Source organism: Mastomys coucha, unplaced genomic scaffold (genome assembly GCF_008632895.1).
Source record: "Mastomys coucha isolate ucsf_1 unplaced genomic scaffold, UCSF_Mcou_1 pScaffold14, whole genome shotgun sequence".
Taxonomy (NCBI): Eukaryota; Metazoa; Chordata; class Mammalia; order Rodentia; family Muridae; genus Mastomys; species Mastomys coucha.
Window position 1 is genome coordinate 119,829,951 of NW_022196896.1, and position 25,892 is coordinate 119,855,842.

A 25,892-nucleotide genomic window follows, 5' to 3' on the forward strand; every position below is an offset into this window, starting at 1 on the left:
AAAGGTGTGGCCCAGATTAAAGATGTGTCACATCACACCTTTAATACCAGATGACCTTGCTTGAACTTGTAGATCTTCCAATCTTAATCTTCTAGGATTCATAGCCACTATGCCACCACACCTTTAATCCTCAATGATCTTGAACTCGTAGATCTTCCTATCTTAATCTTCTGGAATTCATAGCCACTATACCTCAAGATCTCCATGCCAAGATTCAGGTCGGAAACTTGTTTCTCTCAGCCTCCAGATTAGGGCCACAGGTGAGCCTTCTAATTCTGGATTGCAGTTCATTTCAGATATAGTCAATTGACAATCAGGAATAGCCCCTACACGGTCCATCATTCAGTAGAGTCAGAATCAGGGCAGGAAGGTGGAAGCAAGAACTGAAACAGAAGCTATGGAGGGATTCTGCTTACTGGCTTGCTCTTCCTGGTAATTTTTTTCTTTTTTTTAAATATAGTGCCCTGGACCACTAACCCAGGGTCATACCTCCCCTCCCCCAAACTGACCTATGCCTCCTTCCCCCATCAATTATTAATCAAGAAAATATACTATATACTTGCTCACAAGCCAGTCTATTCAGGGCATTTTCTCAGTTGAGGTTCTCTTCTTTCAAATGACTCTAGCTTGTGTTGGCATAAGAAGACTAGGCAGCACAAGCAGTGACCCTCCTTGATGAGTTGGAGTCTACCATGTGAGTACTGGGATGCACAGGGTAAAGGCTGAAGAATATATTGCTACCCCTGAAAGTAGTACAGATGGCATAGGAGTGTTACTAGGCTCTGGATACATGGAGTTGTAACTGTCAAATGATGACATCGTGTCTTTGGGAGGCCTTAGAGCCCAAATGGAAAGTCACTCAAAGGGTAAATGATGGAGTGGAGGACAGGAAAGTACTGGGTTCCTCACTTCACTCCTACAGAGGAAGAAAATCTCCTCAGCAGTAACCACCCAAGGTGTTCTTCAGAGATGGTGACTGCCGTTACGTGCGAATGAAGAGTGTCCACGTCATCAGAGGAGTTGGATTTCGCTGACCTTTGCAGACCTGTGTATGCGAGACCTGGGATCTGAGGACCTGAGAGAATGGAGCAGATGACAGTATGATGCTGTCGATAATCTGACTTCCATTTCAGTGTACTTTAATGCATGAATTTAACAAAGGAAGCAATGGTTCAAGGAAGGTTGTTTGAGTTCAGGAAACCATGGAAATAAATGCCAGGAAGCACATACTAAATATTAACAGAGCAGAGCCCTTTCCTGGAACTTTCTCAGGACAGAGCAATTAAAATAGAACTACCTGGCACACACTATAGTTTATACTGGGAAAGCATAAAAACAAGGCAGAAGGCCATATCCAGGTTCAGGGTACATTGACCAGCATACCTTCAGTTCAATAGCTATGTTCTGACAGCCAACAAAAATAAATATGTCTTATGAATTGAATATAAATGTTTGTCATGGGAGCCATGAAATCATGTCCAAGAGTAATCCAGGGAACAAAATGCACCTGAGGTAAAAGGTCGTCGGATTTTGTTCCAGAGCCTCCCTCACAGTTCCTGAAGGCATCATTCTTTTGACCTTGTTCTGACAAGAGGTTCTATATAGAATTATACATTTGTTGTTGCCTTACTAATGTGTAAAAAACTGAGGCTGCAGTGGATTCTAGAGGTGGATGTGCCTTGCTTCACACTGTAATTCCTCTAAACACTGGGGGCAATGGGCAGCAGAAGACAGATATGGGGATATACCCTGAGTAGAGCTGTAAATATAAACAGTATAGATTGTCTGGGGCCTAGGACAAAATTACAGACACCAAAAGATCCCAAACATTAGTTATCCAGGCCAAAGCCCTTTCAGTTATCTGGCACAGCCTATGAGGAAGCCAGACAGTTTCTGGAGAGCTGAATATAGTGTGCCATACCCATGTCTCTGTACCTAACAATGCTGTTCTGAAAATTTAGCTGTTCAAGTAACAGGCTCTTTGTTGTTATTGTTATTATTATTTATTTATTTATATTATAGACTGGGTTTTTCTGTATATCCCTGCCTATCCTAGCACTCATTCTGTAGACCAGGCTGGCTTTGAACTCACAGAGATCTGCCTGCCTCTACCTCTAGAGTGCTGGCTATGATGGGCTCTTTACATACTGTATTTTACCCTGTTAGCATCTTTTCTTTAGGGTAAGCCCTTAGCTATTATATCCCAAACCAATTTTCATTCTTTGGAACTGCCATCAGTGGACCCAGAGGGTACATCTTCAAAGTTACCTTCACACCTTATGTACTTGCCATGGGATGAAGGCCTTGGGCTTTGCTTTGTTACCCTGCCCACCATCTGTAAAAGAGGTTGATTACATAGATGATATAATGCTAACCTGTTTCACAGATTTAGAAGGAATAAGGAAGGATTTAAGGAATAAGGATGGAAAATCATTTCTGACAAGGTGCAAAGGCCAGGTATAACCATAAATTTTCTGGAAGCATCATGGTTGCATAAGATGAACATAGTATTTGAAAAGTTTATTGAGAAAATCATACAACAGCCTATGCTTGGCAGTTTAAAAGTAGATTTTTCTCCTTTTGGTTTCTAGAGCATGAGAGAATTTTCATACCCACTTTGCCAATTTGCTTTTCCTTTGTATAATTTGGTAAAAATGGGTGCCATGTAGAGTTGATGATTGGAATAAAATACATCAAGAAGATTTTGATCAGGCTAAGATCCTCATAGGATAGCTGTGCTTCAATATCCCAATGTTCATTCTTATTTTTTTTTTAATTTTAGATATTTTCTTTATTTACATGCGAATTTCTCCATTCCCGGTTTCCCCTCCAAAAAACAAAGAAACAAACAAAAACAACAAAAACAAACCTCTGTTGCCTCCCCCTTCCACAACCGGCAATGTTCATTCTTATTAAAAGTGACTAGAAGTTCACAGGACTGTAGTTGGGGACTGTGATGAAAATCACCTGATTAAACAGTTTCAGTTTGGTTTTGGTCTCAGTCATGGAAATGGGAAGAAGCTCAGTATATAGTGTCAGAACAGTAATTGCTTTACAACATTGCAACAGATGGGCTCCAACATCCTTAGAAGTGAGAACAACTTATGCAATAAAGGGCTGGATTAAATGTCTTTGGCTTGGGTTTTTTTTTTTTTTTGGTGGGGGTAGTACAGAATCAACTCTACACAGGTGACATGCTTAATTCACAGAAATGTCGTGTGGTGCCAGCAAACCTTGTCACTAATGTCACAAAGACCACTGCCTTTTAGGCTATCAAATCCTATCCATCAACTGAATAAAAAACAACCAATAAAATACTGGAAGGGATAGCCTCTACCCCTGTAGATATCTGGTACACAGATAATAAGTAGAGGCACCAAACAAGTGAATAGTTGTAGTGACACAACTGAACACACTCCACTTGGCTGGAGAAAGAAAATGCTGCCAATGGGCTGAATGAAGAACAATATGGAGACTAGTACTCATGAGACAGCCTTTGACAATCTGTGCTGACAGTTCTGTTATACTTAGAGGCCAGTCCATGGGGATAGGCTAGTAGGAAAAACAGAACTGGCAGGCACTGGGCTGGCTTTTGTGAGAACAATAGATGCGGAAGGAAAAAATACAATATCTTACAGCAGAAATCAGACCCTAGTAGTTTTCCATGTGTCACCCAGTCGCCCATTTTCTCTCTCTAGGAACCAAGAAGCAGGCACTCTTACTATAACAAGGTCTACCTACATCTGGATACTCTTGCAGTGTGCATATTGGGTTCACATAAAGTCTACCTTGCAGAGAAATATAGAGGCTAGACAATGCTTAAGGCCACCGGCATGCCTTTAAAACATTACAATATTTTGTATGGAACCTGAACATGTAAAGCTTGTTCCCAATTATAGCTCATAGATATTCTGATGAGGTAAGTGTATAACTGTTATAGAAAATATTTAATCTCCATCAGTGGTTTCTACCCAGTTTTTGATCATTTAGTTCTCAGATAAAAGACCCACAACTTTTATATTTATAATAAGCCTTAATTAGCACTAGAGCTGGGCAGATATCTATCCTCAATGCTGTTAGAATCTATTTCCTTGCCAATACCCCACTATTTGATTTGCCCTGTTTTGTGTGGGCTGCTATTAACTCCAATTACAGAGCTCTCCTAGCCATGATTTTAAAATTCTTACCCCATGGCATCTTCTCCTGTCTCCACCTTCTTCTTCCCTTGTGGTTCTCCTCTGACCCCAAGCCTAGAGACCTCAAGCCCTACCTACCTCAATTCTGCCCAGTTATAGACTGTAGGCATCTTTATTTAACCAATAGTTTAAATTAAGATGCAAGTCACATTGCAAGTGCAGATTCCAGGGAGCAACCAGGCCTTGGGGGCCAGTATTTAGCATTACAATACAAGCAAAAGACCAAACCTCAACAATTCCTCTTTTATTTTTGTCTAGTTAAAAAGGCTCTTTCTCTCATAATAATAAACAACATACAGTAGGAACAATTATGAAATGATTATGAAAATTACTAGGTATGAGTTAGATTCAAAAAGCCAAGTCTGTTTGCATTTGGCAATTTAGATAAGGTATTTTATCATCTATCCTATCTTAATGAGTTTACAATTCTGTGTCTAAATCATTTTCTATTTTAATTTGTATTACCATTCTAAAAAGATCTTTTAAGACCTAGAACATCTTCAGATGTTCTTTCAGACATATTTTTAATATTCAGATAATATTTTTAATTTTGTAATTTTGTAATAGAGTCTCATAGAATTCAAACCGACCTTCAATTCAATTCATAGCCAAGGGTGCCATTTGGATCCTATTGTTTCCACTGCTTGCTGAGATTACAGGTTTGCACCACAGCGACTGGTTTATGTGGTACTGGATATCTGAACAGCTTTACACATGGTGGGCAAGCTACCAACTGAGGTACGTCCCTAGTATAAGCGAAGGTAATTTAAAAAAGACTTGTCTTCTTGTTTTTTTTTTTTTTTTTTTTTTTTTTTTTTAACTTTAAAACTTTTATACTATTTTTCTAAGTCTTTTTCTGTAAGGATATTTCAAGTTTAAAAGGTGTAAGGTGAATTCGACTAGACTATTGTTCAACATCTGACATGTTAATTTGAGTATTAGAAAAACATTTCTTAAATTTACATACCCAAGTTATTGTGCTAATTACTGAATTTGGGTAATTCATGCAATTTATTCTTCTCATAGTTGAGAAGAATAATCCTTTTATGTTTTTTAAGGGTTAGTAGGACTTCTAAGGGCATTATTCAGAGACTCAGCAAAAGTTGCACTTTCCCATTCCCGGGCAAAATCAGAAGATTATATAGGATGTATTGGTTACTTCCCTGTGACAAGCAGAAGTGACTTAAAAAAGAGATTTACTTTGTTTTACAGTTTCAGAGGGTACAGTCCATGATGGTATAGAAGGCCGGGTGGCTGGAGTGAACAAGCCCACTCCAGCCCAGGCTGGAAATTTTTACACTGTGTCAACCAGGAAGCTGAGAACTTAAGCCAGAACCAGAAGCAGTTATTGATCATCAACATTCATTTTTAGCAACCGATTTCTTCTATGTAGTCTACATGTGTCAAAAGATCTGCAGCATGTCAAACAATACTACCAGATGCAGACTGTGCATGCACGCACAGGAACCTATAGAAAACATTTCAGATTTATTTATTATACGTAAGTACACTGTAGCTGTCTTCAGACACCCCAGAAGAGGGCATCAGATCTCATTACAGATGGTTGTGAGCCACCATGTGGTTGCTGGGATTTGAACTCAGGACCTTCGGAAGAGCAGTCAATGCTCTTAAGCACTGAGCCATCTCTCCAGCCCCTTGGTCATAGTTTTATCACAGCCATCCATTGGACTGAGCACAGGGTCCCCAGTGAAGGAGCTAGAGAAAGGACCCAAAGAGCTGAAGGGGTTTGCAGCCCCATAGGAGGAACAACGATATGAATTAACCAGTACCCCCAGAGCTCCCAGGGACTAAACCACCAACCAAAGAGTACACATGGTGGGACTCATGGCTCCAGCTGCATATGTAGCAGAGGATGGCCTTATTGGGCATCAATGGGAAGAGAGGCTCTTGATCCTATGAAGGCTCTATGCCCCAGTGTAGTTAGTCAGGACCAGGAAGCAGGAGAGGGTGGGTTGGTGAGCAGGGGAAGGGGGAGTGGGAGGGAATAGGTGTTTTTTTTTCAGAGGGGAAACCAGGAAAGGTCATAATATTTGAAATGTAAATAAAGAAAATATCTAATAATTAAAAAAAGAAAACATTTCAGATTCAAACTTGAAGGTAATAATTTTATCTTGGTTTTTGCTACTGAATTTACAGTAAAAACCATGAAAACACGTGCCACAGCTATAAGGGAGCTAAGGTCCTCCCAAGTGTCACTGCATGGTGCCATCGTCCATCTTTCCCTTTGCTTCCCCACATGTGGGATAGCAGAAGTCTCAAAGCTCACTATGACAGCAATGCAACATGACCAGTCTACGGTTGTCCAAATTCCTCCATCCATAATAACTAATTTGACACAACACAAATTGCTGTAATGTAAATTGAACAGCAGCAAATATCCTACCAGCTCCCATTTCCTTCCACACCGAGGAACATAAGTGGTTTTAGTGAACATTGGAGAAAGTGATATTGCAGCAATCAAGGGCTATAAAAATCAAGTATTAGCGGATGCCTAAGGGTCTGTATGGTTTAACAAAGGAATGTGGGTAGAAGCCTGAAGATTTATGACTGATTAAAATTTTTCCAGAGCTTCTGTAGATTGTCAGCTATGCTGAATGGGCCCTCTGATCAGAGTTTGTTACTAACACATAGAGAAATGAAGACCGTGTAGAGTGATTATTAAACGAAGAACAATTCGCAACTGCTGTACTTAGGGTTTACTTGAGTTCAGGCATATATGAAAGATACAATTAAAAAGCCTTTCTCTGATGACCACTGGTGTTCACATACAATGCTTGACCGACTTGTTAGTATAGAATTAGGTTAAAGTAACATGTGACACTGCTGTCACATTTGGTTTAGGTTCAGGGAGTCATTATGTCTAGAAGGTCAGAGGCTCATCATTGTTTGATTTTAATGCTATGTATAACCAACTTTACACATTTTCTGCTACCTTGCAGGGCTAAGCTCATATTTTAGGCAACGTCATGTGTGTAGGCAAAGGTTTAGCACAATGATCATTTGTCATTGTCAATGACTTGATAAATACATTTACAGGGGACATGGTGGTACATACCTGTAATCACAGTACTCAGAATGCTGAGATAGGAGCTAACTTGGGCTGCACAGCAAGGGCCTGTCTCTCCAAACGCTACCTGAGGATAAAGGTCATCAGTAATATCACCTTGTACCTACAACAGTGCTCCGACTGCAAGATATGCTGGTACAAAGTGGCATAAATGTTGCAGGAGTCACTAACAACTTTTTGATTGCATTTAAGACCCACTTTATGATATGGAATGTATACCTGTCAATGCTACTGTGTCCACGAACTTGAGATTAGATAGGTCATGGTCCATTTATTGGGAGAAGGGGCATCAACAAGAGGGAAGAGTTTTGGAAAGAGTAGTTGGGAGAGGTAGATGATTAACAATGTACACTGGCAAATATGCACAACTTTGCCACAATGAAACACATTACTTTTCATAATAACTTAAAAATTTATAAAAGTACTTAGAGAATATGGAAAAGCACAAGTATGAAAAATTTAAAAACTGGGTACATCCTGTCATCCAGATACAATAAACACTTGGAGACATTCAATTCTGATTCTTTCAATACATACATTTGCTGTACTTATTTGTATGTGCAAATATTATATATTTATAGATTAAAAACACAGAGGATACCAATACAGCTTACTGCTATTGTATCATAAATATTTTTGCCATGTGATTATTTCTAATAATGCTTTTGTAGTGGTATATTCTATTACACTGACATTCTGTAGTTTAATGAAGCTGCCATTTTAGCAAATAGGTTAAGTTTGTGATCTTTACAAGTAATTCTGCCAAAACCATGGGGATAGGTACTCATGTACGTTTAAATAAATATGATCTTAACATTCTGTGAAGGCTGTGAAGGCCGGATATGTGAATGAAGTCTACTGATTGCCAAGGTGTATCTGTTTATTTTTGTAGATGTCAGTCCTACCCAATACTCAGTAAACTATTTGGCATTCAGAGATAAAGAATATTGTTTTCCAGCTGTGAATTTAATCAATATTTTGTGGCATTGGTAATTAATTTCCAAATACAACCTCTTAATGGACCAAACTCAGGTATTTGTAGACTTATGTCTTTATTCCACTCAAATTTAGATTATTTCTGTGAAAACAATTGAAAGAAACAAAGGAGGAAGTATTTGACTTCTAGCGTTAGGGGATAAGAAACTGTGTGGTTTATTTTGTATTCTTGCATTGCACCCTTAAGAAGTCAATAAAAATATTGAAAAATTTCAACTAAATTGAGAACGTCATATTGCATGGAAACCAATAGATACAGAAGACATAACAAGCCTGCTTTCAGTGTCGCTTTGCTTTCTTTTATTTAGAGATGCCTGGGTGTGCTTAGGCACCTGCAGCACCCCATACACTCCAGCTGAAATGTCAGATCAGTGAAGGAAGAGGCTCTCTGGCACACTAGTTTGATGGAGGCTGCAGAGGATTCCACCCTGTGCATTATTTAAAACTGTCTTAAAGCACGGGAGACTCTAAGACAAGACCAATTCAACAAGCCTCAGTAAGCCCTCAGAAATATATAGTTTTCCTTCTAAAGTGGAAAATTCTGGTTTCTTTGGAAAGTCAATTATGTCAAATAATATTTTACTGGGGAACGCAGGTGAAAGGGTGTTTTACTATAGCAGACACAAGGAGAAATGTGTGATGAAGGAGTATAAATACGACCCCACAGACAGTGGGAGCTGGAGCATTGATTTGCTTTGCCAACGACACACATTTATTGGTTTGTTCTTCATCGCGTTGCTGAGCTCAGCTATTGGTGATGCCATAGAGAGAAACTTACCAGAGAAATGCTCGATTGGTTCCTGCGGCTTCTCGCTGCTTTTGCATCCTCAGGCTGGTTGGTGAGCCTTGCAGTTCCCTCAGGACTGAACTTCAGCTGCTGGTTCGTGTGTGGTGTTTGCTATATAGGACTGAACTGCTGATATCCTGACAAGGAAGATTGGATTCGCCCTCAATGAAATAATTCTAAACAAGTCTACTTCCCCCATGTCCTAATAACTTTTCTCTTCCACTACTTCTGGTGGGTGGTGGGCTAGAGGAGAGGTTGAATGCTCATTAGAGTGGGTTGAGAAAAAGTTTATGCCTACATCCTTCTCTAATTTTTAGGGTTATCTGTCCTGCATTATTTGATGAAAAGTAAAGCAAAACAAAACAACTGGCATGTATTTGATGGGCAAGATTGAAATAGTTTCACATACTCACCTCATTAACACTGGCCTGTAGTGGGTATTTTGGTGTCTTTAAAAAACACAGACATGTTATAAGAATATGCTTGGGTTTTAACCCCAGCTGTGGAATATGGGGCTACTTCAGGTTGTCCACAGCAGCTGACTATGATTTGCCTAGTGCTCTGGCAGGGGTATGATTTTGCCAGCTGCAGATAGTTTCCACGATTGTGTGACATTTGGAATTCTGGGAAATTTTCTGAGGGTATATAATTGCTAGGGCCCTGTGAAAGATTTTGGTTTGTTGATTGGTTCTTGCTTGTTGTTGGTTAAGTCTGTTAAGTAATTTCGAGCAAAGAAGAAACAACAACAAGGAATTAGTTATCCTGACAGCAAAGATCAAGTTTGCTTCAAGGAACTCGAAGCTTCTAATCAGCAGGAAGTGGTTTTATGATAACTAACTTTCCCCCTTTGACTTCTGGTGGATTAAACAAGCCAAATTTACATAAACAATTTGTCGGTGGCAGGTACTCTGTGGGAGTTGCTTCTAGTCCAAACTTGATATGAATGAACAATTTGTTTACAACCAATGGAAAATACATGAACCCAAATATTTATTGCATTTATCAGAATAATTGTCAGACATTTACTAACACTTATTTAAACAATTGGGCAAATCTGTTCATGTATAATGTGTTAGTTCCAATGAGTAAATCAGTTACATGTCTAAAAGTAGCTTTTTCCCCCCTAGGGACGTTGAACACTCTCCAGTGTTTCTTTACAGGATGAGTCACCATCATGCTGAAGTTAGTACCTTGAGGGGTTCTGCTCCGGGCACCACAGACACATTCTGTAAGAAGGAAATGCAGTGATTGCCCATTTGCTGATTAGGACATGTAAGACAAAATACCAAGTGAGTCTTTTAACAAGGGTGACATTTTTGTTGGTGCTGAGTGCCATGCAGAAGGAACAACAAAGGTCTTTAGACTCATGGAATGTGGCCCACTGGTTAGCACAGCCACAATGACTGTGCCTCTGACCGGCATGGCCCAAAGGCTACTTGTCCCGAGGACTTCATGGTGTTATGTAGTTCTACTTCGCTCGCTGCACTCACATCCCTCTTAATCTAAGAATTGTATAAAAACTCGGAGGGCTTCCAGCCTCTCATTGGGCAGCACTTCTGGCACTCAAAATAATAATGCTTGATCTCCTATGAAGGCTCTATGCCCCAGGGGATGCCAGGGCCAGGAAGTGGGAGAGGGTGGGTTGGTGAGCAGGGGGAGGGAGGAGGGTAGGGTTTTTTTTTTCCAGAGGGAAAACTGGGGAAGGGGATATCATTTGAAATGTAAATAAAGAAAATATCTAATTCAAAAAAAAAAGTGAAGAGTTAAATAGTAAAAACATCCTCCAAGAACCCAGCATGGGGGTACCCCCATGCTGTAACCCCAGCAGAGGTGAAGCTGAGGTAGGAGGATCATAAATTCAAGGTCAGCTTGGCTTACAAAGCTATTTCCAGATCAACAAACCACAATTCTCTTTAGGGTCGGAGGAAAACAGGAAGAGTCTTAATCAGTTTAAGTGTTTTCTGCATTAGAGAAGGGAGACGTTGCTAAAGGAATGTCACCATTATCCAATCCAGAGAAAAGCTGCCATATAATTCACTTATGCTTACTGAATTGACTAAATTGGGAGAATGAAACTTATTTTATACTTGGCCATTGCATGTTCTCTTCTAAAACATAGGGCAGCTATCTAAACTTCTCAAATTTACTACCCTGAGTAGTAAACATAGATATAATGCTTGATTTCTTTCAGGCATTGCTACTACAGAATAATGATTCAATCACTGTCCTAGGAGAGAACTTAGCAATGAATATTGTCAGCGATGACCACCACCCTTAGAAAGCATTTGGAAAAATGAAAATTCTTAGTGAAGCTAGGCTAAGATGCTTTTGCTGCTGGCTCTGTTGTAGAAAATACGAGAGAACAATTTCGGGTTCAGAGAGGCATACTCTTAAGCTAGGGATCTTTTAAGGTCAGGGAACAAGATCAATGGCAACCCTGGCTGACGTGACTCTCACTGGGGCGGGACTGCTGATGATTGATTTCTTATATCCATCTTTGCCCTCAGCTTCCTTACATGATTTCATAAACATTGTTGTTGAGTAGATGCACATTCTGAGTATTAAAAATATATATGACTGGGGCTGGAGAGATGACTCAGTGGTTAAGAGCACTGACTGCTCTTCCAGAGGTCCTGAGTTCAAATTCCAGCAACCACATGGTGGCTCACAACCATCCCTAACAAGACCTGATTCCCTTGTCTGAAGACAGCTACAGTGTACTTACATATAATAAGTAAAATAAGTATTTTAAAAAAATATATGACTGATTGCTTTTATATAAAAATTTAGATTTGTGATTCTTTTAAGATTCTTACAAAATTACTTTTAAAGATAATCAATAAAATAATTAGTCCTTTCTTTTTTGAAAATTGCAAATAAAAATTTTAATTTCAGAATCCAAGTCCATCATTTATAAATACGCTTAAGGGTAGTCCATGCAAATTCAGACTGAGCCTACATACAGTATTTCAACAAAATATTTTTTTTTTCTAAAAGGTCAGAGGCAAATGAGTGATTTGTTTCACCCATAACATTTAATTGATTTGAGATGAGAAAATGAAAACCTTTTTATTTTAGACATTATAAACAAAACCTTTGGAGTATGATAAAGAATCTCATAGCAGGTACTTCATTTTGATATCCTAGGGATTTTATAATGCCCTAATGATGGTTGAAGCTTCCCCATTTTAATCCTTTCTTTGTAAACACAAATTTCAGCTTTCTAGTAAGATGGAATGGCTGAGAAAACTACCTTGCTTGCTCACACTTTATTAATCTATAACAAATTGCTTAGTTATGAATGTACATGGGTTCTTGAGAATAATTTGTTCTCTTTACCTGTACTCCATAAAGTTCTTTCACAGAAAGGTATTGGGAAACACAGTTTTCATAATCATTCACTAAAAGAGAAATAGAATGCAATCACACTGTAATTCTGTACTGCTTGAAAGAATTTTGCTGGGATATACAAGCTATGGAAAAAAATAGTTGTGGGTTGGAGCCTGCTCCATCCACCAAGTATGTGTATATGTATACATATGTATATATATGTATACATATACATGCATATATATGTATATATATACACATATGTGTGTGTGTGTGTGTGTGTGTGTGTGAAATGCTTTGAGCCTGCTTATTGGAACTTTGTTTCATCTATCCAACAGGTATGTGTGTATATGTGTATATGTGTATATGTATATGTGTGTATATTTTTGTATGTATATATGTATACATGTGTATGTGTGAAATGCATGAAGCCTTCTTGTTAGAGCTTTGTTCCATCCATTTAATGTGTGAATGTGTATATGTCTGCCTGCCTGCCTGTCTATCTTTTTATATATGAAGTTATTAGAGCATGCTTTACCTCATCAACTAAGTGTGTGTGTGTGTATGTGTATGAATTTGTTCTCTCTTCTTTCTTGCTGTCCCCTAAAGAGTTAGAAGAGTTCAAAGTTTCTCACTGGCTACAGGGAGTGCCAGCTCCAATGAATCAAGCTCTGTTTCCTTAGAGAAAAGCCTACTGAATGATTACCCTGATTGCTGGCTGCCACCAGCCGCACCCCCCACTCCTGCCCTGTCAGTTGCTATCAGCTCCAACTGTCAGCCCTTCTGTTGCTAACAGCACTGAACCCGATCACAGCCTGCCTTGGTTTACCTCATGGTGTAAAGCTAGTCTTTGACATCTTTGACATGTAGGTTCTAAAAAATGGTGGAAATTGCCTTTGATATCGTAACAGGAAAAGGAGAAACTTCTTTTTTAGAAGGGTGAGAAGCAGTAAAACTATATATGTATAATGACAAATGTGTACCTTCTAGATGAAGTGCCTGATGAGGATCTTTAGGGTAAAATGAAACAAAAAAAAAATGCTTTTATTGGATTAGAAGTTACTAGAGTGACTTAGAGGCTGTAGACCTGTCAGGGTTAAACAAACAATAAAGCACACCAAAATCCGTAAAGAATGTTCAACCTTGCAGGAAGATGGGCGTAACTGTGACTAATCATAGTTTGTGAGCTGAGCCAGTCTTAGGAAGATGACGTTTGGATGTTATCTCTCACATGTGAGCCCCAGTTTTTACATATATTCATAAACATATATGTACATATACCATGAAAATAGAAGCAACATGGTCTGGGGAGAGAAAGGTGACTAAGGAGAAGAGCAGGGATGAGAAGGGAACAGGGTTCAGAGAGAATACTTCTACCATTCATTCCATACTTAAATGAAAATGTCTTAAGTACAACTCAGTAACATCTACAAGGAAGTGGTACAAGGAAAAATTTAAGGTTGTAGTAAAGTACATCTCATAGTGTAGTTTAAAAGACCAAACTTTCTCTTCTCTTCTCTTCTCTTCTCTTCTCTTCTCTTCTCTTCTCTTCTCTTCTCTTCTCTTCTCTTCTCTTCTCTTCTCTTCTCTTCTCGTCTCGTCTCTCCTCTCCTCTCCTCTCTCTCCTTCCTTTCTTCCCCTTTCCTTCCTTCCTTCCTTCCTTCCTTCCTTCCTTCCTTCCTTCCTTCCTTCCTTCCCTCCCTCCCTCCTTCCTTCCTTCCTTCCTTCCCTCCCTCCCTTCCACCCTCTTCCTTCCCCTCTCCTTCTTTCTTTGCCTACAAGGGTAGTATGCTATCTGTCTGTAACTATTGTTCTGGCTTAGTATCTATCTGCTCTTCTCTTTTTATTTATAAACCTGTTTTCCTGAAATTGACACACCTTATAGCTGGAAATGACAGCTTCTTCTTGGAATTGTCACGATAAAACACACTTTTCAATAACACATTTTTGCTGTCTCCTAAAAATCTGGATTTGAAGAACTAGGCGAATGGGTTATGCAAATCAAACTTAGTCATTCATAGTAAAGCAGAAGATATAATTTTCAGTTCTAATAATTTGTTAGTGCCAGGTGGTAAATTCAGCTTCTTAGAGCAAGCAGTAAAGGAAATGAAGAAGATGAGAAGCACAAGGGTCTCCTGGAAAGTGGCTCTGTGATTGATGTAGAAACACCTGCTGGCAGAATGTAAGTCTACTGACGTAAGGGGTATTTTCTCTGTGTTACTGTTTTTAGTTATTTCTTTTGATTTGAACTCTATATAAATAGAATCCTTGGCTACACCTCTTTCCTATCTGCTTCCTAGAATTATGATATAGACTTAGAGACACAGGATTATATTGCTTTATCCATAACTGAATATAAGTGACTATTTGGTACATGGATAAATTTTATAGAACATGGAATTTTAACTTAAAATTGGGATATATCTCAAGACTTATTAATTACTTTGGACAATCTGAGTTTCCTTGTTCTATAATTAGTAGAATTCTGATCTATTAAATATATGACTATTTTACTTATATGTAAGGAATGGTCAGCTAAATCTTTAGATATAAGCTTCAAAGTGAAGTTTAAATCACAAGTAAAAAAATCAGTATGTACCCCTGTGGCATGGTAGGGCATCTTTTGGGTATATTCCCAAGAATGATACAGCTGGGTTTTCAGGTAGATGTATTTCCAATTTTCTGAGGAACCTCCAGATTGATTTCCAGAGTGATTGTTCCAGTTTGCAATCCCACCAGCAATGGAGGAGTGTTCCTCTTTCTCCACATCCTCTCCAACATATGTTGTCACCTCAGGATTTGGTCTTAGCCATTCTGATTGGTATGAGGTGGAATCTCAGGGTCATTTTGATTTGCATTTCTCTGATCACTAGGGACTTTGAACATTTCTTTAGGTGCTTCTCAGCCATTTGAGATTCCTCAGTTGTGAATTCTGTTTAGTTCTATACCCCATTTTTTGTTTGGGTTGTTTGGGTTTTTTTTTGGTGATTAACTTCTTGAATTCTTATATATTTTGGATATTAGCCCTTTATTGGATGTGGAATTAGTGAAGAATTTTTCCAAATTTGTCAGTTGACAATTTGTCCTGTTGACTATGTCCTTTGCCTTACAGAAGCTTTCCAGTTTTATGAGGTCCCATTTATCAATTTTTGAACTTAGAGCATGAGCCATTGGAGTTTTGTTTATGAAATTCCTCCCTGTGCCATTGAGTTCAAGGCTCTTTCCCAATTTCTCTTTTATTAGATTCAGTGTATCTGGTTTTATGTTGAGGTCCTTGATCCACTTGGACTTGAGCTTTGTACAAGGAGACAAATATAGGTCTATTTTCATTCTTCTACATACAGACTGCCAATTAGACCAGCACCATTAATTGAAGATGCTTTCTTTTTTCCATTGCATATTTTTGGCATGTTTGTTAAAGATCAAGTGATCATAAGTGTGTGGTTTTATTTCTGGGTCTTCAATTCTATTCCATTGATCAATGTGTCTGTCTCTATACCAATACCATGCAGTAGATGCCCCAACATGGCACAGAGGCACATGTTCTACTATGTTCATAGTGGCCTTATTTGTGATAGCCAGAATCCGGAAACAACTCACACGTACCATGGCAGAAGAATGGATGTAGAAAATGTGGTTCATTTACACCATGGAATACTACTCAGCTACTAAGAATGAGAACATCCTGATCTGGGAGGCGAGAGACTCTTAGGACTCAAAGGGAGGGACCTTAGATGAAATGCCCAACAGTAGGGAGAGGGAACTTGTAGAGCCCACCTCCAGCAGGAATACAGGACGTCAAGTGAGGGATAGGGTTGGCATCCTACAGTCACATCTCTGACCCATAATTGTTCCTGTCTGAAAGAATTACAGGGATGGAAATGGAGAGGAGCCTGAGGAAAAGAAGGTCCAGCAACAGGCCCAAAGTGGGATCCAGCTCATGGGGAAGGAGGGAGGGATCTGGAAGGGAAAGTGGACAACTGGGGTCGAGGGGAGTGGCAGGGAGAGGGGAACCTGATCTAGAATTGGGTAAGGGAAAAGGACTGAAGCCCTGAGGGCCAGCAGAAAGAATGGAAACAGGAAACCTCAGGAAATAAGAGGTTGGGGGACCCTCCAAAATGTACCAGAGACCTGGGAGGTGAGAGACTCTCAGGACTCAAAGGGAGAAACCTTAGATGAAATACCCAACAGTAGGGAGAAGGAATTTATAGAGCCCACCTCCAGCAGGAAGACAGGACATCAAGTGAGGGATGGGGTTGCCATTCTACAGTCAAATCTCTGACCTATAATTGTTCCTGTCTGAAAGAACTACAGGGATGGAAATGGAAAGGAGCCTGAGGAAAAGAAGGTCCAGTGACAGGCCCAAAGTGGGATCTAGCTCATGGGGAGGTTCTCAGGCCTGACACTATTATTGAGACTATGGAGAGCTCACAAAAAGGGACCTATCATGACTACACTCCAAAAGACCCAACAAGCAGCTGAAAGAGTCATATGCAGATATTTACACCCAACCAATGGACAGAAACAGCTGACCCCTATTGTTGAATTAGGGAAGGCTGAAAGAAGCTGAGGAGAAGGGCGATACTGTAGGAGGACCAGCAGTCTTAATTAATCTGGACCCCTGAGATCTGTCAAACGCTGGACCACCAAACAGACAGCATACACCAGCTGATGTGAGGCCCCCAACACACATACAGTAGAGGACTGCCAAGTCTGTGTTCATTCAGAGATGATGCACCAGGGTTAGCCTCAAGAGACTGGAGGCCCCAGGGAGTTTAGAGGTTAGGTGGGGTGGGAACATCCACGTGGAGACAAGTGGGTGGGGAGGAGGTATGGTCATGTGGAATAGTTGGACGATGGATGGGGGCACAGAATATGGAGTGTAAAAAATAAATTAATTAAAATAAATAATGATAGAAAATATCAATACATTTAATTAACTATTAATTAGTTATAGTTATTAGTATTAACTAATATTAATTAGTTAATTAGTATTAACTAATTAATTAGTATTAATTAGTATAGTTATTAGTTATAATTACTATTATCAAGTTGTAATTATTTATAATACTATATTGCTTACAATAATAAAAATTATGTCTAATTTTTCTGAAAGCTTTTAAACAAACCTGAGTCTTCTAACATCTGTCAGATGAGGCAATATCTTTATATAGATCTCAACCCAGGGAGCTTTAGTTATTTATCAAGGATATGTAAATCTTTTAAGTCATAACACTCAAAATCATTAGTCCTAAGGAATAAAATCAAGAAAACACTTTCTTTGTGTACATGCCATTTTGAATTAGGTATCTCAACAGTCATATATTTCTCAACAATTAGCTGCCTTATCCATTGATAACTACTCATTACCTAGATCTACCCTAATATACAGTAAGAACTCCATGGATATTGGCAAAATATATTGAACTGTGTGTCATTTGTGTAGGTGACTGCATAATTTGAGGAGTGAAACAGTTAACATCCAAATATTTTTAAGTTCCATACTTATAATTACAATAGTGCCTGCACATTCAAAACTGCATGTATTTGATGATTATGGAGGCATTGTTTATTCCTCCCATGTATCTGTTCTCAGTAAAATGATTCAAATGACTAGAAGCTATAATGGTTTGGCAAGTACTATAACACTTAAACTAGCAGTGGTGGTGCATGTCTTTAATCTCAGCACTTGGGAGGCAGAGGCAGATGGATTTCTGAGTTCAAGGCCATCCTGATCTACAGAGTGAGTTCGAGGCCAGCCAGGACTACACAGAGAAACCCTGTCTCGAAAAACCAAAAAAAAAAAAGAAAAAAAGATGTTATGCAGATGTCTATGTAGCTTAGCTAGATTCCTCAATGTAGGGTCCCTGACAGGCTTTGCTTTAATTTTTTATTTTTGTTTACTTTGAAGAATGTTACATGACATTGTATATATTTGCATATATATGCACATATGCACACACACATGCACACACATGCACACAGACACACACGCACACACACTTATCTAATTTGTTTCCATAGATGATAGGATGAAAAGATAGGACAGAAGAGACAATAGAGAATACATCATTACTTCAATGAACAATCTGGATTTAAGTCTTAATAGAAAATCATTAAAGTAATATCTACAATTACATTTTAATCTCTCTTTCTTGTTCATGTGACTATATATGGTACTTGGAAAATTCAAGCAGTTAGAAGGTAGTGACAGGTGAGAAGTCTATATGGTACTTGACAATCTAAGTAGTTAGAAGATAGTGACAGGTGAGAAGTCAATAAGCATTTGTCATATGTCACAAAATTGACTTAATTGGTAGGGGTGATTACAAATGACCTTTAATTCTTTTTTAATGTTTTACTTATCCTTTACTGAATTTCACATCATGCATCTCAATCCCACTCATCTTCCTATCCTTTTGTATACTTTTGTATCTGTGCAACTTCCCCATCAAAAGAAGATAAAAATGAACAAAACCCAAATACAACAACAACAACAACAATCTCGACATTGAAGCTACTGTGTGTCACAATATCTCCTTTAGTTCACACATCTTCACTTGCCAATGTTCGTTGTAATGAGTCATTCGTTTGGTTTGAGGGCTTTGGCTTCTGCTACACTATACTGATGAGGATCATACTGGATCCTCATCAGGATTCCTCTTAGATATCCTATTGTCTTCTGTTATAGAGATCCTGAAGCTTTGGATTTGCAGGACTGCTCTCTTCAAATGTTCCTGTGGTTCACAGACAGGGTAGATGTTGGGGTGGGCCAACTCACAGCCCTGGATCTGGGCCTGGGTTGTAACCAAGTTGGTCAGCCTGTCAGCTTTCCTGCACGCATACCACCAGGAGTTCTCCAGCACTGCCCAAGCTAGCTCACCCAATGCGCTCACCAGCAAGGGCAGAGCCAGTTCTCCTGCTCTCGTGATCTCAGGGCTGCCTCACCCATGCCCTTCCACAAGGAACAGCTCTACTGTGAAGTCGAGATGAGGTGCAGGGCCTGTTCTCCTGAGTGCTGCAGCCAGTAGGGGCAGGGACAGGGGCAGCTCTTCACAGCCCTTAGACATCAACATGGTCTCAAGTGGTAGCCCAGACCAGGGACATCCACATGGCCTTTGGTGTTAATATGACGTAGACTTCTGCTGTTGCATGGCCATGGACGAAGGCATGGCCCTCAGCCCTTAGCGACAGTGCAGGCTGAGACTTTACCATAGCTCCAGGTGGCAGCGCAGGCTCCTCACATCAGATTGTTTTTCTTTACTCTTGCGTCTCTTCATAGTACTCAAACCATCTGCTTCTTTCTCTCCCACCTCTGCACCACACACTTGCACTTCGCAGTGGTCCAACTCCGCTGCTGTAGCGGGGCAAGCAGCAGGCGGGACTCTGGGTGACTTCTGCCCCCCTTTAATTCTTTTTAATAGAGCCTCTTTATAAGAAATTTTGCCCAACCTAAATATGGAATTCAGAGCTGGGAGAAATCTAAGAATGTAGCCAAGATCCCTTCTTACAGATGAGGTAACAGGCATCTACAGAGAATGAACTTGACAAAATGTCTTAGAGTATATGTCAACAAAGGGGCAAACTATGTTGGCTTATCTTCTGAAATTTCTAGGACGTCTTTCTATAACTGATTCAATTTGTTCATCTCCCTAATATGTTCTTGGCCTGAAAGATGTTTCTGTATTGAGGTGTTTTGTTTCTGTGGGTCTGACTACTCAGGAAGAGTATTATTTGAATATAACATTGGGATTGTAATTACATGGAACAAAATTTTCTACAAAACATTTTATAGTAGGGTTCATTGTTTATATTATATTCTAAATCAGGAAACAATTTTATCTCCACAGTGACATATTCCTGGGTAGGTTTTATGTCCTTTTTAAAATTAAGATCTGAAATGCACGAAAGTACTGATTAGATCACTCTAAACTCACTAAATATACCCTTTTTTAAGGAAAAAAAAAGCATTTTAGTTCCTAGGCTTTTAATGTGTTTAGGCTTTTAATTTGTTTCTTGTTTATATAAAATAAGAAAGGGTACAGTGCTGGATTCCCAGGAGTTAGGATGGGAAGGCTGAAGACACAGGCGGAGACTGCAGAACACTGTCTTCATTGTGGTGCACTCAACATTACATACAGTCCTGCGGTGGATCAGAAGAGCCCCAGAACCTTGTATCAGGTCATTAGGACAGTGATGAATAAGATTCCTATGATCTTTTGAAAAAGTATTTGATCACGGCTTAAAACACCAGGAAGGAAGAAAAAATATTCTTTTTTTTATATTTGTGTAATCATTTTATTAAATTCCATAAATTTCTTTCCAAAACTGTATATGTATTAGAGAGATTATTCTCTTTTTGAACTTTTTGTTATATTTATTATCACTACCCAGACAAAACTGTTTAAACACATGTGAGTGTGTATGTGTGTGTATCTGTGTGTGTGTGTGTGTGTGTGTGTGTGTGTGTGTATGGACATAAGTGATTGTGCATAGGAAGGCCAGAGAGAAATAAAATGTCTGGTGTCACTGTCTTTCTTTCTTTCCTCCTTTCTTTCCTTCACTCCTTCTTTCTTTCTTTCTTTCTTTCTTTCTTTCTTTCTTTCTTTCTTTCTTTTTCTCTCTCTTTCTTTCTTTTTCTCTTTCTTCATTTCATTCTCTTTATTTTTCTTTCTCTTTCTTCATTTCATTCTTTCTCTTTCTTTCTTTCTTCCTTTCTTTCTTCCTTCCTTTCTTTCTTTCTTTCTCTCTCTCTCTCTCTCTTTCTTTCTTTCCTTCTTTCACTTTTTTTTGTAGTATAGTCATTGCCCTCCTCGCAGTCTGCTCTTTTACAGTTCCTCATCCCATCCTCCTTCCCCTGTCTTCAGGATGATGTTTCCCCCCTCACCCCCTCCAGGTCTCCCCACTCCCTGGGGCCTCAAGTCTCTTGAGGGTTAGCTTTGTCTTCTCCCACTGAAGTCAGACCAGGCAGTCCTCTGCTGTATATGTGTTGTGGACCTCAGCCCAGCTCATGTATGCTGCCTGGTTGGCAGCTCAGTGTCTGAGAGATCTCAAAGGTCTGGATTAGTTGAGACTGCTGGTCTTCCTATGGGGTCAGCATCATCCTCATCTTCTTCCATCCTTCTCCTAATTCAGCCATAGAAGTTCCTGACTTCAGTCCAATGGTTGGGTATAAGTACCTGTGTCTGTCTCTGTCAGCTGCTGGTTGGGCCTCTCAGAGGACAGCCATGCTAGGCTCCTGTCTGTAAGCACACCATAGCTTCAGTAATAGTGTCAGGCCTAGGAGCCTCTCCTTGAGATGTATCTCAAGTTGGGCCTGTCACTGGACCACCTATTAGCCTGAAAAGTACAGAGTACCCAGGATATAATATCCACAGAACTAAAGAAGGTCACCAAGTAGAAAGGCCCAAGTGAGGATGCTTCAATCCCACTTGGGAGAGAGAAGAAAACAATCATGAGAAGCAGAGGGAGGGAGAGACCTGGGTGGAAGAGGGGAGGGGGAAGGGAAAAGGGGAACATGATCAGATATGGAGTGGGGAGAGATAGGAGAGAAGCCCCAGTGGCCAGCAGAATGAATGGAAATATGCAACCTCAGGGAGTGGGAGGTGGGGGGACCTTCTAGAAAGTACCAGAGGCCTGGGAGGTGAGAAACTCTCAGGACTCAAAGGGAGGGACCTTAGATGAAATGCCCAACAGTGGGGAAAGGGAACCCTTAGAGTCCACAACCAGTAGAAAGACCTGGCATGGAGGGCAGAGAGGGATGGGGTTGCCATCCCACAGTCAAAAACTCTGACCCAGAATTGCTTCTGTCTGAAAGAACTGCAAGGACAAAATTGGAGAAAAATATTCTTATTACATGGGTGTTTCAACTTGGTAAATGTAGTAGATACTTGACCCGACCTTCAAGGTAGCCTGAGAGGCACCTGCTGCCTCTTCCTCCTGTGGGTGAGGTGTCTCTGGCTGTATAGAACTTCTCTGCCATTTCTCACAGCTGCCACTGGTGTATTTTCACATAAGCATGGACAGATCCCTGACATCACATACTCCTGTTTGTTTCTTTCCCTTGTCAAGTGTCTGACAATTGCTTTCCCAAACATTATTAGCAGTGTGTTTTTTCTTCTGGAAGAAATAAAGGTCAAACATCCCTCTAGACTAGTGAAGTGTTTTCAAATCAAGAAAACAAGATTCGACTAGCTTAGAAAAAGGTTTAGTGTTTCATCTGCCAAATAATTCTGTTAACCAGAAGGTTCTTTTTTTCTGGCTTCCAACACTATGGGTGCACAAAGTTCATTGCCTTTTTCAAAAATTTCTTTGTAATGAAACAGGAGAAAGAAGACTACAGTAATGGATATTGTGAAGACACACAGCCTGTATTGTGCTAGTGGTACATTGATCTAGTGAAAGAGTTCTGTGACTCATCTTACGACATTTACTTAATGCACATACAAGGTCAGAGATAACAGTGGTATACTGATGGGAGATAGTAATTCTGGAACAATTATAACATTAAAGTTTTATAGTATTATTTAAGAAAGCAAAATTTAACAGACATACACAAAATAAAATTTATTTATTTTTCTTAAAAGTTGGTGGTTGTGTAGTGTTTGCCCATTCTTTACCTGGGCTGTACTTGTTTTTGGCTGCTACTGAAATGTTGACAACAGAGCTCTTGATCTATTTTCCATCCCTTAGTTGCCTGTAGTACTTTTCTAGGGCTGAGGCATTTTAGGCTTTTTACATTACACATAAATAAACAAACATAGGTATCACTTTTCTTCATGAGACTTCGTGGATGGAGGTTCTCTGAAATTTCTAGGAAACAAAATCTCACAGCAAATTTCCTGCTCTGACTCCTACAATCTTCCTAGATCCTATTCCACAGTAATTCCTGGACTTAGTTTCTTTTCATTTGTTCTCTCTGTCTCTCCATCTCTGTCTGTCTTTCTGTCTCTCTGTGTCTCTGTGTCTCTGTGTCTGTCTGTCTGTCTGTCTGTCTGTCTGTCTGTCTCTCTCTCTCTCTCTCTCTCTCTCTCTCTCTCTCTCTCTCCATAGTCTTCTTTAGCTAAGCCTGGCCTTGAATTGTGGAAGTGTGGATCATCCTTCTTTGTCTTCCCAAGTCTATATTCCATCAGGTCCAGCAATTTCTTTTATAGAACAACTGTTTCTAACTGGACTGATCACTGTTATATTAATATCTGATCAACTTATTAGTGACAGTGAATGTTTCAGTTTCCTTCCTCCCTTTCTCCTTCCCTCCTTCCTTCCCTCCTTGTCACCCTCCCTTCCTCCCTCCCACTCTTCTCCTTCCCTTCATCCCTTCCTCCCTTCCTTCTATCCTTCTTTCCATTTTATGTTTAAAGAAGGAATGCTTGTGTTGTTCTCATTTGAAGACATGTTATATGGAGCAGGCTGCATTACCAAAACTGACAACCAAGTATTTTCTGGAACCTTAACATTCTAACAACTCTAATATTCAACTTTATTTAAAATACTTATGATTGATTCATAAAATCAGTTTATAATACTTGCCATTATGTCTGACTCTCTGATTTAACATAAAAAACTGGACACTTATAATCCTTACATGTTTCACCATTAATTTTAAGAGCCCCAATTATATCAATTGCAACATTAATCTGCTAAACTGCAATGAACATAATTCTTCTTACTTGTAACTTTCCTTTATCTATTTTCTTAAAATTTAAAATTTAAATTCTTTGAACTGAAACATAGAAACAAACATTAAAGGTTTATTGGAATATACCGTAGTGTTGTTGAGCACATTCCCATTGTGTGTTTAAGTTAGGCAAAACATGTCTGAACCTTCCAACATCCATCATTCTTCTATACTGAAAATGTGAAGACTTTTCAGTATAGAACACCTTAGTAATTCTCATAGTAACTCACTAGAGGAACATTTGATATTTCTTTCATTTTACTGATGAGAAAGTTAAGCTCTGGAAATTAAGGTAATGTATCCAAGGACATACTGCAGTTTAAGAAACATAGACGTTAAAGAGTCATACCTTCTGGAGCCAAATCTGAAATTATTTTCTCTGTTGAGCTGCTTTTAGAGATTTGAATTCACTCAGGAACAACTCATCCTTATGACAGTTACTTTCATGTCCTAGAGAACAGTCTAAGACCAGAAGAAGTTGAGGCAAAGCTACGTTTGTCAAATCTCTGCTTCTACATCAATGTTGGTTTATTCTATATTATGTAAATTATAAGGCCAGAGTTCCTATATTCTTAGATTTACCATAACTAAAGGCTCCATGATTTTACATGAAGGAATTGCTTGGTTGTGTGCATTTCCATTTTTTTTTTTTGCAGAAGTAGATGTGAATAGAAGATTTGTAGATTAATTATATTTTTAAGTATCACCAGTTCCAAAGTGCTAAGAAAACAAAAACAAATGAAACCAAAGAAGCCTGACAAGCTTTCTCCTCCTCTCTCTGATCTCACAGAAGATGGTACTGATGAAAAGCCCTTAAAGAGATGCAAACTGCCATGTAAACATATAATAGATGCTATTATGAATTTTAACTAGTTCTTAAAGAACTTTGTCCATTGAGTTTTGACCATAGTTATTCCCTCCTACAACTTCTCAGAGATCTACCCCTTCCTCCTAACCACCCACATTTGTATTCTCTCTCCTTCTTTTGCTCATCAAGTTCAATTTGTGCTACCCATGTGTTCATAGATTTGTGGTTTTCTCCTGGAGCGTGGTTAACAGATAAGATTCTAATTCTTTTGCCCCATTTTGGCTCTCTCTGTTTTTCAACCATAGACCGCGATGTCCTCTAACTGACATCATAGGCTATCCTGCATAAAGTTGCTGTCTGTCTCATTCTAGTTAAATCGTGTCCTGCCTTTCTTTTGTGTGACCTGGAATTTTGCTCTTACTGCCTACAGAATCCCTGGTCAATGGGTTAGATTTCTTGTGCTCTGCTGTCTCTTAGCTTACATGGATTCAATTTCTAATTCTAAAATGCTACTTACACCAGGGCCATAGCCCAATCCTGAGCTCAATTTTTGAGGATAAAAATAAAGTGAAATTTCAACCAGCCACTTCTGCTAGTTATAAGATTCTCAGTTACATCAGTAGAAGGATGATTATTTTGTATAACACTAAGCCTGGAAATTCTCCAGGGATTTCTCTCTCTCTCTCTTTTTTTTTTTTTTTTCATTTTTTATTGGTTATTTTGTTTATTGACGTTTCACATGTTATCTCCCTTCCCAGCTTCCCCTCCACAAATTCCCTGTCCCTGCCCTTCCCTCTGCCTCTATGAGGGTGCTCCCTCACCCTCTCAACCACTCCTGCCTCAGCACCCTAGCATTCCCCTACTGTTATCCAGAGATTTCTATGCGTTCTGTACTTTTCTATTATTGGGAATAATTTCTAGTTGGCAATTGCAGTTCTCATTACTCAATTGAAAATATAAATAGAATGAAATTAAGTTATTTATCTATCATATGATGCAGTTTTGTTGTT